We start from the raw sequence: 16,633 nt of genomic DNA, 5'->3' as shown, positions 1-16,633 counted from the left end.
GTTCCCACAAAAGTGTGCACATATATCCAAGATTCTATACCATAATAACTTTAAATTAATCTCATGTCAAATTGCATGCACCCAATGCTAGTGTGAACTTTTTACCTGTAAAAAAGATCTGAAATTCTCTTTATGTATTCCATGCACCCCTGCTGGCTATCACAGACAGGTCCTCCAACTCTCTGCAGATAACCAGTACAACCAACCCTAGCCTGTGACTGATGAATGAAGAGCAGAGCCACATTGATGGGGTTGTCCCTGTCCTCTCCCCCCTACAAAATCCCTGAAGATAGCAGTGCCCTGTTTGCGATTCCGGGCACTATCTGAGACACAGATTGAATATTTATTTTATTTTTATTTTATTCCCTACGGGGCTTTTTCATTTAATTATCTGGTAAAATCAGCCTTTGAACTAGAGTATGCCAATGTGTAGTTCAGGACTAGTTTACAAAATCAGTATAAGAATATAGAAGATGCAAGGCTCAAGAGAGGAGCCCTAGAAGTGTAGAAATAACCAACAAATGCTGTAACATTTTAGCAGAATGAAAAGACAATATTTTGCCAATCTTTACAAACAGACTTGTTTGTTTCTGCTAAATCTGGATTTACTCTGGTAATTAGAATATCTCTTTGATTCTGGCTTCCAAATATTGTAAAAATGATAGCAGCCTTTTCTGTTTCAGTGGAGCCCTATTTAAGTATCTAATGTTGATGAGCTAAATGAACAGCATGATCTGCTTTCCAGTGCTGTTTATAGAGGTACTGGAAAAATATTTAAAAAGATTAAAAAAAATGTTTGTAAAGATTTGAATTAAATCAATATACACAATAAAAATTGAGGTTTTTTTTGAACCATAAAAGAAGACTATCATACTTTCCAACTACTGTATAAATAAAGCCATGCTTAAAAGTTCTTTTAGCATCTGCACTCTACAAAGCCCTTAAATCTTTGAAAAATTATATCTTCAGTATATAAACAGTTCAGATTGATTGCACACATGTCTTCTGGGATTTCTAATATATTGGTTTATTCTGTGAGAGCTTTCAACAATATGTAAAATTCAGTGCCTTTCTATGGTGTTTAAATTGAAGAATGTCAAACATTATTTGGATCAGTGGTCAGAATCCCAGATAAAGGAAAACACTGTCCATTCTAAACTTTTGTGATTCTGCAAGCTCAGTAGTCCACTTGCCGCACCGCTGCAAACAATTAGTGTTACATGTGTAAATGTATATATTTCAATATTTTCTGTTTACTCTGGCAAATGGCATGGCAGAACTTTGGATACTATTTGGAATACCTAAAATTAAAGTTTATTTTTATTTTACTTTTGTCATATCTACACTTTAATCTTGTTATATATGTTAAGGTATGCTGTTCTGCATGGCCATATGATTACTTGTTTTCCAACCCAATCCAACAATTTAAACAAATGAATTTATACACAAAGCATTTGTATATTAACTAATGTGCAACTTGCATGTACAAAATGATAGCATGAATATTTGGGTCTGTTGTATGACCATAACCATCAATCGTGATTGTGCAGATTAGCAACTGCCTGGCGCTTTTTTTGTTGTGATGCAACTGTGAATACAGACAGCAGTTTTAAATCATTGCATACATTTTTTATCATATTTGTGAATACCAACTTTTTTAGGATATACCACAGTGTCCAAAGAGTTTACTTTGGCTTACTATGGCCTCAATTCATCAATGTGTCTTTTTGGCCTGATTTACCATAGTCATTCTTATATCATTAGAGTACATATGAACTTTTGCCCCTTCACAATAGCCAATATTTACAGCAAATGCCCCTTTGGAGCACAAGGTTAACAAGGTGCTTTTATCATCTTTTCATAGCCTGTTGGAAAAAGCTGTATGCTCTCTTCTTTGTGGCAGCTTGCCCATATGGATTCATAAAATTATTGGATGGTGGTGCAATTATAGAACTTTAAAAGAAAGAAACCTTTTTAAGTATTTTTATGATATATTCTTGCTATCCAGATACACTTCATTTCCCTTAACATAACAAAGAACTTTTAAGGGGAAAAAGACTTTAACTTTACAACCCACTAGTGAAATAAAATAATCTTATGAAATGAGTCATGATAGCTCATATCACCCTAGAGAAAAAGGAAAACTAGAATATAGGCTAATTGCTGCTTTTTTCTCTTTGTCACTGAATATGTGTGATCTTTTACCATAAATGAAACGTAAGGCTTTATACAACATTACATTTGATTTCTATTTTTGTAATCTTTATGCCACTAAAAAAGTTGTATTTTAGGTTTATATACTTTTACTTTTGATAGTTTTGTGTTCAATGAATTAGAATTAAACTGGACCACCCAAAAAAGGGTCTGCAATCTATATGAAAATTGTCTTTTCAAAAATGTACTACTCTCCACCCATAAATAAAGGTAAGTGTAATATCCCCCACCCCCACCCCACGGCAAAAGCTACAGACCACATAGCTTTATATACCATCAACAGTTCAATAAACTACAGGTAATCCCCAGGTTACATACGAGAAAGGGACTGTAGGTTTGTTCTTAAGTTGAATTTGTATGTAAGTCGGAACAGGTACATTATTTTAATTAATGCAGTTAGGACAGATGTTTCTCTCAACATAATATAAGCAAAAAAACAAAGCAAAGAATAAAAACTTTGTGGAGCCTAGACATTCATGAACTTTTGTAGCAAGCTGTGCTTTGATATGCAAAAAGACAAAAATGCAGAGTTTGTCTTGGTCATTAAAGAGTTAAAAGAGCTTGCAGAAGAGCTTAGTCCTTAAGGTCACCCACAACCTCAGCTGTGTTTGGCAAAAGATTTTTTCTGCAAGTCATGCAAACTGCCCCCACCCCCCATCAAGCCTCCGTCCTGCACACGAGCGAGCAGGGGAGTCCCGTTCGTATTTAGGAGTTGTCCATATGTCTGATGTCCTCAGGGACTACTTGTAATGGAGAAATGTATGGCATTGGGGATATTATTATTAGATTCACTTACTTACTTGCTCATACAAGACCAAGAGAGAAATGATGGAAAGTCTAAGCCCCTTAGAAAGAATTACATTAAGAAATAAAATAAATAGTAATGGATTAGAAAAAAATTATAGCAAGTTGATGGTAACTATAATTTCACTAATTCAATATATCACTTTTTGTCCACTCTGCTCTGAATTCAGGAGCAGTGAGTTAATCCTACCTATACACACTTACCTTCACCTCTCTTCCTGGGCTGTACAGTCAAACAAGTCATATTTTGGGAGGGTCAGGACATTAACCACCTGGGTGTTACACTGAGGTCTAGATTTCTGTTCCAAAAGCGTTACAGGTTTTCATGAATTTTTTTTTTTTTAAATTGTAGACCTGTAACTTACAGAAATGTGTCCGAACAGGGTTCTAGTAGATATCATGAATATAAAAAATGTTTGAAACACACAATCATGTAAAAAAAAAAATACTTTTAATAAAATTAAAATACACAAAAATCAGCTTAAACAAGAATACATAAATAAATGAAAAATACTGAAAATGCGATAATTCGGTACACTGTATAATAATATATTTTTCTAAAACACCTCCCTAGTGTCCAACCGTCCAACGTCACATACCTATAGACAAAACCACATAAATATATTTTGTATTATTTTGTATTGGACTGGATACAGAACTTTGTATTGAATCCAATACAAAATATTTGAATTTCCCGCTACGACCCCCATCGACGGTGCATGCACGGACATCATCAGGAATCGCCGAGGGACGCGTACGCGAACGCCGGGTATTCTAATTCTTTCCAAACTTCCATGCAAAAAGTGTTAAATTTTTTGCATGGAAATTTATTTTAGATTGTAGGCTATAATTCACTGAATTACTCAATAATTACTTATAATTCACGGAATTACCGCATAACTCACAGAAATATGTCCAAAATTAAATAATAAATTTTTTTTTTATAAAACATAAAAAAAAACCTTTAAAAAAAAAAATCTTTAAAAAAAAAAAAACTAAAAAAAAGTTTAAAAAAAAAATAGTGTACAATGTAATGTACGCTTAAATAATATATATATAATACAATTATATATACATTATATAAGGATTTCTTTGTGTTGGACTCAATACAGCTTTTTTGTATTGAGTTCAATGCAAAGTAACTCAATACAAAATTTTGAATTTCCCGCCCCGCCTCCCTCCTGCGCCGACGCATGCAGCGACGTCACCGGGAAACCCTGGTGATCGTCACTGCACTCGCCGGCTGAAGATAGAAGAGGACAGACGTGTCCGGAGGAGCAGAGGGAGAAGGTATTTTTTTTTTTTTTTGCGATCACGCTGGACAGAACGGAGGGAGAAGAAGCCGCCAGGCTTTTTCTTCTAAACCGGACGGCTTTTTCTTCTAAGGACACCCGACGCTGGAGGACGACGCTGGAACACGACGGATGGACGATCGCAGCGGGACCAGGTAAGTGATCGATAAACCCGAACTTTTCGGGGTTATCGGTTAGGTGGTTAAAGGACAGTTTGTAGTCAAGTAGCCATCAGCTGAACAGAACAGAAAGGCAAAAAAACACTGAGAGAAATATATCTTAAAGTCTCAGTGGCAGTAATATATTGCAGAAAATGTATAGCTGTCATTTTTCCAGCTGTCATATTTGACAAAATACACAAAAAGTGCAGGCACGCAAAAAAACAAAATGATGCTAACTGAAATTACCAGTTTAAGTTTGTATTTTCTTAGGGATAATTTGATCCAGTAATACGCACCACTACCTCCCACTTCCTTCAGTACCACAATATGCATGGACGCCTCAAGTATGACAATTTTAACAAAGTAGGCACAATATTATATACTTCAGTGTACAGGTTTCCATATAATTTTAAGCACAAAATACTGTCCAAAAATACTGAACCAGCAAAAATGTTTTTTTTTTAGATTGATTCAGAGCAATAAGAACCAAAACAAAGATCCAATCTTATTCTACGCTTCTAGAAAAAAAAAGTTTCCTGATATTTTCTCCTATGAGGAACAGAAAGAAAGGTGAAACAGGAGTCTAAGGTTTCAAATCTAAAAGAGATTTTTTGTTTCTCACATTTAAAAAACATACCAGATTACAAGTCACTACAATACAAAGATAAGTAAGGTAAGTGAGGAAAGTAGAGAACAGGTGTTAAATAAAAGGCTTGGCATTTTATAAAGTTCAATTGTGCGGTTCCTTTTTCCTAATGACAATTTAATATATGTGTCCAGGTCCTGATAAATTTATTAAAATTAGGTGACTGATTTACAAATCCACTACTCTGATCTATAATCACTTAATAAGTTAACACTTATATATAGTATACACATCAGTCTGAAAAGTGTGATTAAAGGCTGACAGATAACATTCACAAAACACAATACTTTTATCTAGTTATTTTACATGCACTTTCTATTACTTCATACAACCCATTAATATGCACAGTTGACATGCAAACTACATTACCCTAGAAAGATAGAGAGTGTAAGATAAAAAGAACTGCAGTTACATTCTAACTGAACCTGAATATGTAGTGCCAGCTGGGAAAAGTGGCAAGAAAGAGGGCTCCATATGTACCCATATGTCTGACCACCATGATGACTTTCTTCTGGGCCATGTCACATACACTGCTTTCTATGCTACAAGTCTGTCTCGTATACTTAAACCAGTGATACACTATGCAATATTTTCAAATGATTAGACAAAATGTATAGATCAAAGAGATCAAATGTACAATCTATTTTTGGAAAATGTTGATCAAAAATTGATCGGGAAAGACGTGTTTTTGGTCATTTGGTTAACGATCAAAACCACTTTTAGTGCCATGATGATATAGATATAATGGTGAAAATGAATTCAATACTGACCGAATATTGAACAAATGGATAGTGGAAGCAGAACCCAATACGTTGACAGCTTACGTTTGTAAAAAAAATGTCCTGACCTATTCTATAATGATCTTATAAGTAAAAATACATAACTACACAAAAGTGTTTAATATTAAAATATATGTAACTATACAGAAAAAGGGTGAACAAGTTTTAGAATATTTTTATTATTCTTTTGTTTGATCTCAGTACTGCTGATTTCCTGCAAACTCTAGACACACATGTCCTGATTTCATAGACATCACATCATGCACCTTCCTTCCTAAACAGGGAACTCCTGTTTAGGAAGATCTTCAATGAGATCCTGAGATCTTCAATGCTCTTCCTTGACTCTTCAGTAGTAAATGCTGTTTTTCATTGTTGGACTATATAGCACCTCCCCCTTTTGTTATGAAGACGAGCAAAGAGGGATTTGTTCTGTAGTCCAGCACAGAAAACTGGGATTTTAGTGCAACTGAGAAACTATTTTGCCAGTTCAAACAAATTGGAAGCTCAATCTATTTATAGCAAAATGTTATAAAGGGATTCTAAACTGCTAGAAGTTAGCTTAAACTCCTGAAGTCTAGCAATGGATGACATTAAATCATTAAACACTAAATGCCTATTTCCAAGAAGCAGTTTGAGTTCCAGGGTAGGGATGCCATTATGTGCTACTCTGGAGGTAGCACCACTCCTGGCATCCTCCGGCAAAGGATATGTGCTTCAGAAGTAATTGCTGTCAAAAAAAGTTTAACCATTTGCATTTAAGCAGGTATAACAATGAAAATAATTCTTACCTTTTGGAATTCTGTGTAACAGTTAACCTCCACCTATCAATGAAAGAAAACATACATGAGGAAAGCCAATTAATTTATTTCTGCACCAATATGTACAGACATGTACAACATGTCTCATCCACAATAAATTTGATTCCCCCTGGTAAAGAATAGTAAACCTTTAAAATGAAGAGAGACTAAAGCATGTAGAAACCAGCTAAAGTACCTGGAGAAAAATGCATTTAAACATGGAAAACATACAAACCTCATTCAGCTTTGCTGGTATAGACTGCAAGGTAAGTGTAACTACTGCAACCGTACCACCACAAGGAAAAGCTTTGGCAAAAAAAGAAAAAAAAAACTAAATTTACTGTATACACATAAAAGTACTTAATGAATTCATGATTATTTTTAAAATAAACTGATGTCTCCTAAAGCAGACTTAAGTAAAGTGGTAATTTACATAAAAAAGATAGACAACCCATATAGATATAGGTAAAGAAATACCTTTTTTTTTTTTTTTTTATTTGGTGGGGGGGACCCTTTTTCTATAATAAAAAGGATAAAGTACTTTCCTGCAGCTATAAAGACAGAATGGCAGCACAGAGCCTCCTGTGATACATATTTATGTATATATGAAAGGAGAAGGAGAAAGAAGAAGCTTTTTCTGCAATAAGGAAAAGGAAAATGCTGTTCTCACACATGCACAGTGAGATCATCCCCCTATTTTTCCCCATCTACATCACCCAATCTTGCGCCTGCACAGTGCAAGATCAGGTGACATAGGCAGAATGTGGAAGAAGGGGAAAGAACATGGTGGCGCCCGGCCCAGAGGAGGAATCCAGAATGATGCGAGACCCGATCCAGAAAACCTCCTGAGGGATCATGGATCTGCAAAAGTAAAAGGTGGGTGATTTTGTTTTTAGTTTACTTCTGCTTTAAAGACAGATTTTGGTTTACATGTATTAATTGTAGAATTTGTTATTAGAAGTTTTTTCTTTAAAGCAATTTGTGTTTTAGCTAGTATACCTTATTTAGTTAATAAGCACAGAACCTGTAAGGTCGTACCCATGTTATCTTTACACCACTATTTGAAGTGTAACAATGGTATTTTTGCGTTCTTTTAGAAATGTAATTCATTAATTATAGTGTACAATAGGACAACCTAGCTGCTAGGACAAGTGGCACAAAGGAACAAGAGCTTTCTAATAGTTTTCTGAGTCATGAACTACACCTTTCATCGTTGATCACTTTCAAAGCTTGCCAGCATTCTCCTGATTACCAATATATTTACTTCTGTAGATAAGTGAAGATATTGTAAACTAAAAAGAAACACTGGGAACAGGGCTAACAAATATTGAATACATAGACAATCTACTGTTATTTAAAAAAAAAGGAACACAAAGGTGCAAACAGGTGCCCTATTACCTTCTGTAATTGCTCACAACCTACCAGTAACACTAGAACAAATTAAAATACCTTGATTGGTTGCTGCTGGCAATACTATATAGCAATACTATATTTTACCTAAATCTCATTCACTCTACATACACTACATATTTAATAGGAACATTCAGTATTTTTCTGTATAGCCCAATAAATAGCATATCATTGTTGTGGGACAACAAAGGGGTTATTTATTAAGGCGGTAGCTCTCAGCAGTGAGAATGCATGTCTTAATTTCTCTGCAGTATTTTGTCCAGGAAAAATAACACAACAGTGATGCAAAATGCTGATTCAATTTAGCATCTATAAAGTTTAGTGCAAAAATTTCAGAAACAATTTTAGATAACTTGTCAAAATTGAAAGTGAGTTTTAAGGCAGCTATATAAAACCTTGTTATTACCTCAAATGTGGCATTTCCCTTTCTCTACATGATTACTCAGCACCTAGAGGGCAAATATTGCAGTCTACTTTAGGAAATCTACTCAAAGAATTTAAGTCCTAAAAAATAAAAGGTCCTTCATATCTGGAAATGTTGGGTTTAGGACATCTCTGCTACAATTTAGGATATCTACTACAATCTCTAATAATAATAAGTATTATTCAGTTATGGAATTATGGCACCTCTATGCAAAATGTTTGTGAGATTAACTATACATTTTATATATGTGTGTTTAAAAAAAAAAATATATATATATATATATATATATATATATATATATATATATATATATATATATAGTAAAACTTTTTTTTACTTTTACCAATTGAGTTACTACTTTTGTGGATTTAGCATCAGCTTTTTTTTTTGTATACCTCATGTATATCTAATACATTTCAAATGTGAACAGTTTATACCAGGGGTCTGCAACCTGCGGCTCTTCAGCCTCCTTGTTGTGGCTCCCTTCGGCTGCCGCGGGGAGATCTCTGATGGGGGATCCCCTTCCTCCCAAGACACTGCGGAGGAGGGGGATTCCCTATCCGGTGTTCTAATGAAAAAAATCTACCAGTGAAATAAATCTACCACGGGGCGTGTACAAATGGATGCGTACAATGACATCCCCCTCCTTTGAACTCCAATTCCTCTGGAATGGGGAGATGTACAAAACCAAAAATGTAGGTGCAAGTGGGGGACACCTGTGACTAACACCCCCTAAAATTTAATTGTTAGGCTATCATCAGAACATAAAGAACTCTGCCCATCAAAAAAATCTACCGTTACACATTGCTGGTGGCACCTGAACCCCAATTTCTCTGGAACAGGAAGGGGGTACAGGTGAACAAAATTAGAGGTTCAAGTGGGTGACACCTGTGGCTAACACCTCCTAAAAACTCCACCCATCAAAAAACCCCTACCCTGTTACACATTGTTGGAGGCTTCTAGCACCTAAACCCCAATTTATCTGGAAACGGGGGTACAGGTGAAAAAAATTTGAGGTGCAAGTACGGGACACCTGTGGCTAACAACTCCTAAAAATTCATAAAAACTCTGCCTATCAAAAAAATCTACCCTGTTACACATTGCTGGAAGCATCTAGCATCTGAACCCCAATTTCTCTGGAACGGGGGGGAGGCGGTACAGGTGACCAAAATAGAGGTGCAAGTGGGGGACACTTATGGCTAACACCACCTACAATTGAATCGCTAAGGCATCGTCAGAAAATAAAGAACTCTGCCCATAAAAATAATCTACCCTGTTACACATTGCTGGAAGCTTCTAGCACCTGAACCCCAATTACTCAAGATTGGGGGGTAGAGGTGAACAAAATTAAATCTGCAAATGAGGGACACCTGTGGCTAACACCCCTTAAAATTTCATCGCTAAGGCATCGTCAGAACATAAAGAACTCTGCCCATCAAAAAAATCTACCCTGTTACGTTAGAAGCCTCCAGCTTCTAAAGTAACAGGATGATACGTTAGAAGCTGGAGGCTTCTAGGGGCATAGTTCAGCGTTTAATTTATTTCAAAGTAGGCCTACACATGCACACTTGTTGTAACAGGTAAAATTTAAAAAATATTAAAACTTTTAAAAGTTTATAAACTGTGTTATGTTTTGCGGCTCCAGACTATTTTTCTTTAGTGGAAGAGGAGGCAAAATGGCTCTTTTGATAGTAAAGGTTGCTGACCCCTGGTTTATACATTCTCTTTCTGAGCATTACAGGCATGGGGCTCTGGTTGATTACTCAAATAACCTACGCAATATTCGTGGCAAATACTTTCAAAGTATATCAGTTTATGTATTGCACAGCTCGGTGGTATTTACTTGTTTAAACATATAAAAGTGCTGAATGTTCCTCTGATTGGATTTGTCGGAAAAAGCTAATCTTAACATTACATTGTTAAATAAGTGTATAACAGTGTGACCTGACCAGAATTTCCAGTGACACAAGGGATCTTAATCAAACATTTTATGTTAAAATTTACTAGCACATTTATATTATAAATATGCAATGATTGTAAAAATCTTTCTTAACATCTTATTTCACATTACAGTAAAGGATTTAATAGTTCAGTGAAATATAAAAATAAGGCACAGATGAGACATACTCCTTCCAAGTGACTTAATGAAATTGGCTCTTGTAAACATTAAAAATTCTTAAATCCCAAACTGAGTCTGACAAATTCTAATGGATGATAAGTGAATGCATACAGTGCAGTAGAGGCAAAGTGGGTTATGGTAGGAATGTGCTTGCATACTACACAGAAAAGTAGTTAAAGCTGATTTAAACACAGCATTTATATATATATATATATATATATATATATATGTATGTAAAAATGTTGGGTTTTTGTTTATGCTCAAAACTCTGATAGACTGGTCATCATAGGTGTAAGTTTAAAATGATTCCTGTTGTCAAGGATCAAAAACTCTTCCGAATGATTTTTGATCAAGTCCAGAATACAGTGTTTTTGTCTATGTACATAGACCCCCTCATCTAAAAAATATTCCATATAAAGAAATAGCTGTACCTTAATATGTAAGCACATTTGTCCCATAATACAGATTTACCATTACTCATTTTGCTACTGTACGCTGTTTTATTCACTTATCAATCTGATTGCTCTTAGAATTTGTACAATAAGTTGGACTTGATTAATAGTAAAAATACCAAATCTCCTCTTTGTACAATAATATCTATAGCTGACTTTAAATCTTTTAGTAGGATTTATTATAAACCATGGCATATTACAGAAGGAGAACAAATGTTTATTCCTAGAAAAAACTTAAATTTTGGTCTATGGCCATTGTTTTATTTGACATGTTTATACCGCATTCTCAAACACTGGTCATCAAAATCCTATTGGTTTTCTTTCAGTATATAAATAGTTCAGCTTTTGAGAAGACCAACTAAACTCAAAACTCTTCATTCCGGTTCCACATTGTCTCGGTATCCTTCTTTGGGCCGACGCAAAGGAAGCACCGGGCGGAGGCATCTTCTTTTCTCTTCCTTCGGGTTCTTCTCACTACATCACCGATCTCGCACTGTGCAGTCTTCATCTTTATCACCCGATCCCACTGCACATGCATGAGAACAGCTATTTTTTTTTCTGTTCATTAAAGAATTATACTTATCGGTGTGTGGTGAACGTCTTCAAAAATCAGTATAGAGAGCACACTTGCAAGGTCCAGGACCTCAACACATTAGAAGGGGCCATCAATACTGCTGGCTACACAGTGGACTTCCATGAGGACCACAATCCTCCTTGGCTGTTGGATGGCCACTGATGATGTAATTCCTGTCCATGCGCCATACAGTGTATCAGTAAAAGAATAAGCCACCAGGGGCTAGGTATGTACCCTACTGTCCCCTCCAGCCAATCCATACATTACTACTTTTACTACTTCATCCTGTGGTGACGCTGGCACTACACTGAGTGAAGTGGGAGCTACAGGAAATTGACAATTTAGGAAATTTCTGAGGGGACTTTAGTTGCCAGTACATCAGTGTTCAGTGATACACTTCAGCACATCTGTTTCTCATGCAGTAGTGTCCTAAGTAAACAGGAGGGAGTTTCTACTGCAGGAATCAATTTAAAGGTGATTGGCTGAGAGTAACTACATTAGGGTCCTGTCTAATGTAAAGTATACAATCAGTTTATTAACAGAGTGACCTCTGCCCTATTTAAACACAACAGAGCATCAATATCTCCTTATGGTATTTCTACAGAGACTGTGACATTATACTTGGACTTACTAATAAGGAGGAATAAAGCAATAGATCAGTCTTGAACTTTAAAATATTTAAAAAAAAAATACTCAAAGTTTCCAGTTTCCTTTCTATTCAATACATTGAAATATATATTTTTTTCTTTTGCAAGCAAGAGGGAACAAGAATATTTTTTTTCATGTATATAAGGAAAGAGAGGCATTATTACTGAATTAATTGCTACAATTACCTTATGGGTGGAGTTACACTTGTTTTAATAGGACCTCAGCATTGGATATAACTAAAAGCTGCTGAGCACAAGGTAGGCTACCACTACCTAGGTAATTCTCACAAACTGGCACATATCAGAAAAAATCAAACACCACAAGTCTACATTTATATGCATTTTGTAATTGTTTGTAGGAAAAATGTGAACAGAGACATGTCTGACAATCTATAATAGCATAGCATGGGAAGGAAATTTCACTGTAGAAGAAAGATTTTCCACCCTACCTTAAGGGAAAAAAAAAATGTAATCTCTGCAAAAACAGATTACATATTGACTACACATACCTGTCTGGGTATAAACTGCAATGAGCACATTTGCATATTTTAAATGAAGTCAGAGCTTTTCAGGTATTTTATATTCAGCTGTCATGCAAGGCAAAAAAAAAAATAATAACATCATCCACATGAAGCAGGAACATGCCTTTGACAGGAAGTTGGCCTTCTATGACAATCTCAAACCCTCGGGGCAGAAAAGTAAAAAGGAAACATCTTGTAGTTATTTAAATGACTGCAGGGTAATTAGACAAATTGCACATAATTTAACAGTGGTTAAAATCTTCAGGGAGGCAATATGAAAACTGTTGAAGGTTGTTTCAGTAATACCAGTAAAAGTAACACGAAAAAAGAACTTGAGCTGTAAAATGTAAAGGAAGAATTTCCTACAATATGCGCAGTAAAGCACTATAAACTTTGTTTCTATTTTAAAAAGAGCACAAACATGACAGTTGGTGAGTAGCAATAACTTGGTTTAAAATACCATAATTTTGAAAAGCATGCAGTTTTGTGAGCTCGACAGCATAGGGAGTCAGGTATGAAAAGTGCCTCTGTGCGGCCTATTTCGGAACGGCAGTGCTAAAGGTAATTGTTTGCTCATGGTACAGCATGGGGAAGGACAGTGACTACATTGCTGCTTGCTTAAATTTTTGATGTATAAGTGTACTTTCAGCCCGTTTCATTATTCCTACTTGTTCCTTCAAGATGATTAAAAAGGTAAATTTCCAGAGGTACTTGATAGCCAAGAGATTTGGACATGGGCCTCCAAGCCTTGAAGAATCAGGTTTGCAATGTCACCATCCTGGAGCAGCTTTACTTACCCACTGCTAAAGACAGCTGAATAATAGACAGACTTACCTACGTACACACAATAGACACACGTTAAATCTTTCACAATCCTTTGCAATGACAAAAGACTGAAATATAAATGAACGAATGCTGTACATACAGTGCGGTTCTGCTCTATGAAGAAGGGAGGGGAACGATCGAGCGACACCCCACTGCGCTCTCTCCCCCTCACTTGCATTACGGTAGTTCATCATTCATAGATCATCCAGGACGATCCATGAACGGCGTCAGACCACCGCTGTACACATGTCAGATTCTCGTCCAATACAAGCCCTGAAACGATAATCAGACCAGAATCATCTGATGAGTATATGTAGCCTAAGAAATGATATAAAGGAGCTGGCCATTTCCCCTTCACTCTAATCTAACCTTTATCTGGCAGTAGATGATGTATGAGGAGAGTGATGTAAACATACCACTGCAGATCTATTGGCCTGAAATTTAATGTTTATCAGCAAAATATATGCCCTTGCAGAAGGAACAGGCAATGTCTCTTCTAAAATAAAATCAACCTTGTTTGTAAACTTTTTTTTTTTTTGTACACTGAGCTGCACATACACAAGAGTTACATCATTCCAGTCTGCTAAATCAAGATGGCTGAAAAATCTGAACTCAGAAGAGGACCAGGTGAATATGCTAGTGCCTGCAATGGACCAAAGAGATGTGAGTTTAGTTTAAAAATTGCAACCAGAAGGGCAAGTTCGTTTTTTTGCAGAAGGGATATTACCTCTCTATTATTCTGCAATTCCTTATTCTGCAATAAGGAACCTGTCTAATTGGTACCAGTAAATTTTCCAAGGAGGATACCAGTCTTGGTGACAACTATCTAAGAGGGGAAATACCTTCACATTGCAAAAATTTCAACTCACTCCCTGTTAATATGATGGGAATTGTCAGAACAAATGACACAGACAGAAAAAAATTAAGCTGTTGGGCTTTAACCATTCCCTGCTTTATCCAAAACAAAACATTTGGTCTTTACATACACATTTCAAGTTTATTCTTTGCAATGCAATCGAACCAATTAGTCCTAGTATAATCAACTTCAGATTTACCAACTCTGTAATATATGGACCTACAAGTCCATGTGCATCCAATCCAATAGGCTCTTACCTATAACCAATTACCAATGCCTGCTTGCAAGTTAGACAAAGCTTTTCTGTTTACCAATTTTTCATGATAATTAAGTAATTTACTTAAATTCCAAAATGTCAAAAGGTACAGAATTACCAACATATAGATGTTTTGAAGGATATTATTATTATTGGTATTATTATTATTAAACAGGATTTATAACGCCAACATATTACTCAGCACTGTACAATAAAAAGGTTGTATGAATGTATTTGTGCACAAATGTGCATATGTTTAATTTAATTGTAAAAATCTTTATTACTGTTACCAGTAGCAGACTAGTCCTCTACGTAAATAAAACATACAAACAGAGAACTGCATTGCTCACTGAATGGTACAGAAAGTTCCATACATGGTACACGATATGCATTTATTTCCAGCAGCCAGCTACAAGCTGCACACACTGTAAGCACAGCTCAGTGAACATTAAAGAAAAGATTGCAAACAGTCAGGTAAGTTTGTTTTATTAAAGAAAGAACATTGCCTGTCCCTTCTGCAATAAAGAACTTGCTCGCTCACAAATTTTTATTTTTTAACTTCAGATCCTTTTTGATTTTTTTTTGTACACACCTTTGAGATTTAGATTGTCAATTCAAAGGAAGGTAGCTTTGCTTTTCAATTTCATGCATTATGCATCTAAAATAATGTGAAATATAAGAAAGGCAACTCTGTGCTATCACTTTTGGATACAATATTTACTTAAAATGCAGAGAAAACGAAAACTAAATAGACCAGAATGTTTTATCCAACTATGTCATTAAATAATAGAACACTGGGCTAAGCAAACCTCACAATACATTGAACTAGTCACAGACTGATTAGTCATGGCAATTTCACACTAACCTCACAGCTGAGTTTTTGTAAAGAACAGCTTACAATTGATTAATGTTCAACAAAGTCCTTAACCTTATGCAATGCCAGCTGAGAAAAAACACTAAAAGAACAACAATTAAAATATTCAAATGGTTATTGTTAAAAATTCACATAAAAAGGTGTATGCATAGCAAACCTATTAATATACTAACTTTACAAACAGATCCAAGGCACCACCAACAACAATTAAGTTTCAGTGAAGGTGCAAGTACGAGATTTATTCTAAAGCTATCTGTAGTGAATTATGTTCTATTCACAAATTATTTAACTTCTCATGTTTAGGTATCTATCTACGCACTTGTCTCTTGATAAAGCAGTTTTGATACCTGGAAAACGCATCGAGCAAAACAGGCTTTGGGTACTATATAAGAACTTTGAAAATGTGATTAATTGACAAGGGTAAATGCAATTCTAAACCTAGGTACGGTCTTTTATTATGCTTGTGTCTTCACTTGATCCTTATATTATATATGGCAAAATGATGAATGTAAACATTGTATTATTGTTATTATATGTCTAAGTTTCAATAATTTGTAAAAAAAAAAAAAAAGGGGTTTATACTTTTTCATTTATGGTAGCTAAATGTCCAGTAAGAAATCCTGAGTTATTGAGCTTTTTACACACATTATATATATATATATATATATATATATATATATATATATATATATATAGTGAGATCACCCATAGCAACAGGTGTTTCAAACAGGAAACAGGGCCAGTAGGTTAGAAGTGCATCAAGGGTTTTATTCACTAATAATATTTTCACACAAAAACAGGCAAAATAAAACAAACAGTGAAAATAAAGCCTGCCCACTTGGCCTTTAACTCACTGTTAGATCCCTTTACTAACAATCCAGCCCAACCTAGTGCTGTGCAGGACCCAGTTCCCAGTTCCCAGTTCCCAGTTCCCAGTTCCCAATTCCCAATTCCCAATTCCCAGTTCCCAGTTCCCCTTGGA

The 16,633-nt window shown here is 35.4% G+C and overlaps 1 protein-coding gene across 3 annotated transcripts in view; it reads right to left on the bottom strand.

Moving 5' to 3' along the window:
* BMPR1B (bone morphogenetic protein receptor type 1B) overlaps positions 1-16,633 on the bottom strand; it is a 228,052-nt gene that overhangs the window by 192,090 nt on the left and 19,329 nt on the right. For all 3 annotated transcript variants that reach the window (XM_072405584.1, XM_072405586.1, XM_072405585.1), the window contains exon 2: positions 6,685-6,717. The gene's annotated coding sequence lies outside the window, so the exon portion shown is untranslated. The remainder of the gene's footprint in view (positions 1-6,684; positions 6,718-16,633) is intronic.

The sequence above is a fragment of the Pyxicephalus adspersus genome, chromosome 3, assembly GCF_032062135.1.
Source record: "Pyxicephalus adspersus chromosome 3, UCB_Pads_2.0, whole genome shotgun sequence".
In the NCBI taxonomy this organism is placed as follows: domain Eukaryota; kingdom Metazoa; phylum Chordata; class Amphibia; order Anura; family Pyxicephalidae; genus Pyxicephalus; species Pyxicephalus adspersus.
The sequence above is the reverse complement of the archived record's forward strand: the minus strand, read 5'-3'. Positions and strand labels throughout refer to the sequence as shown.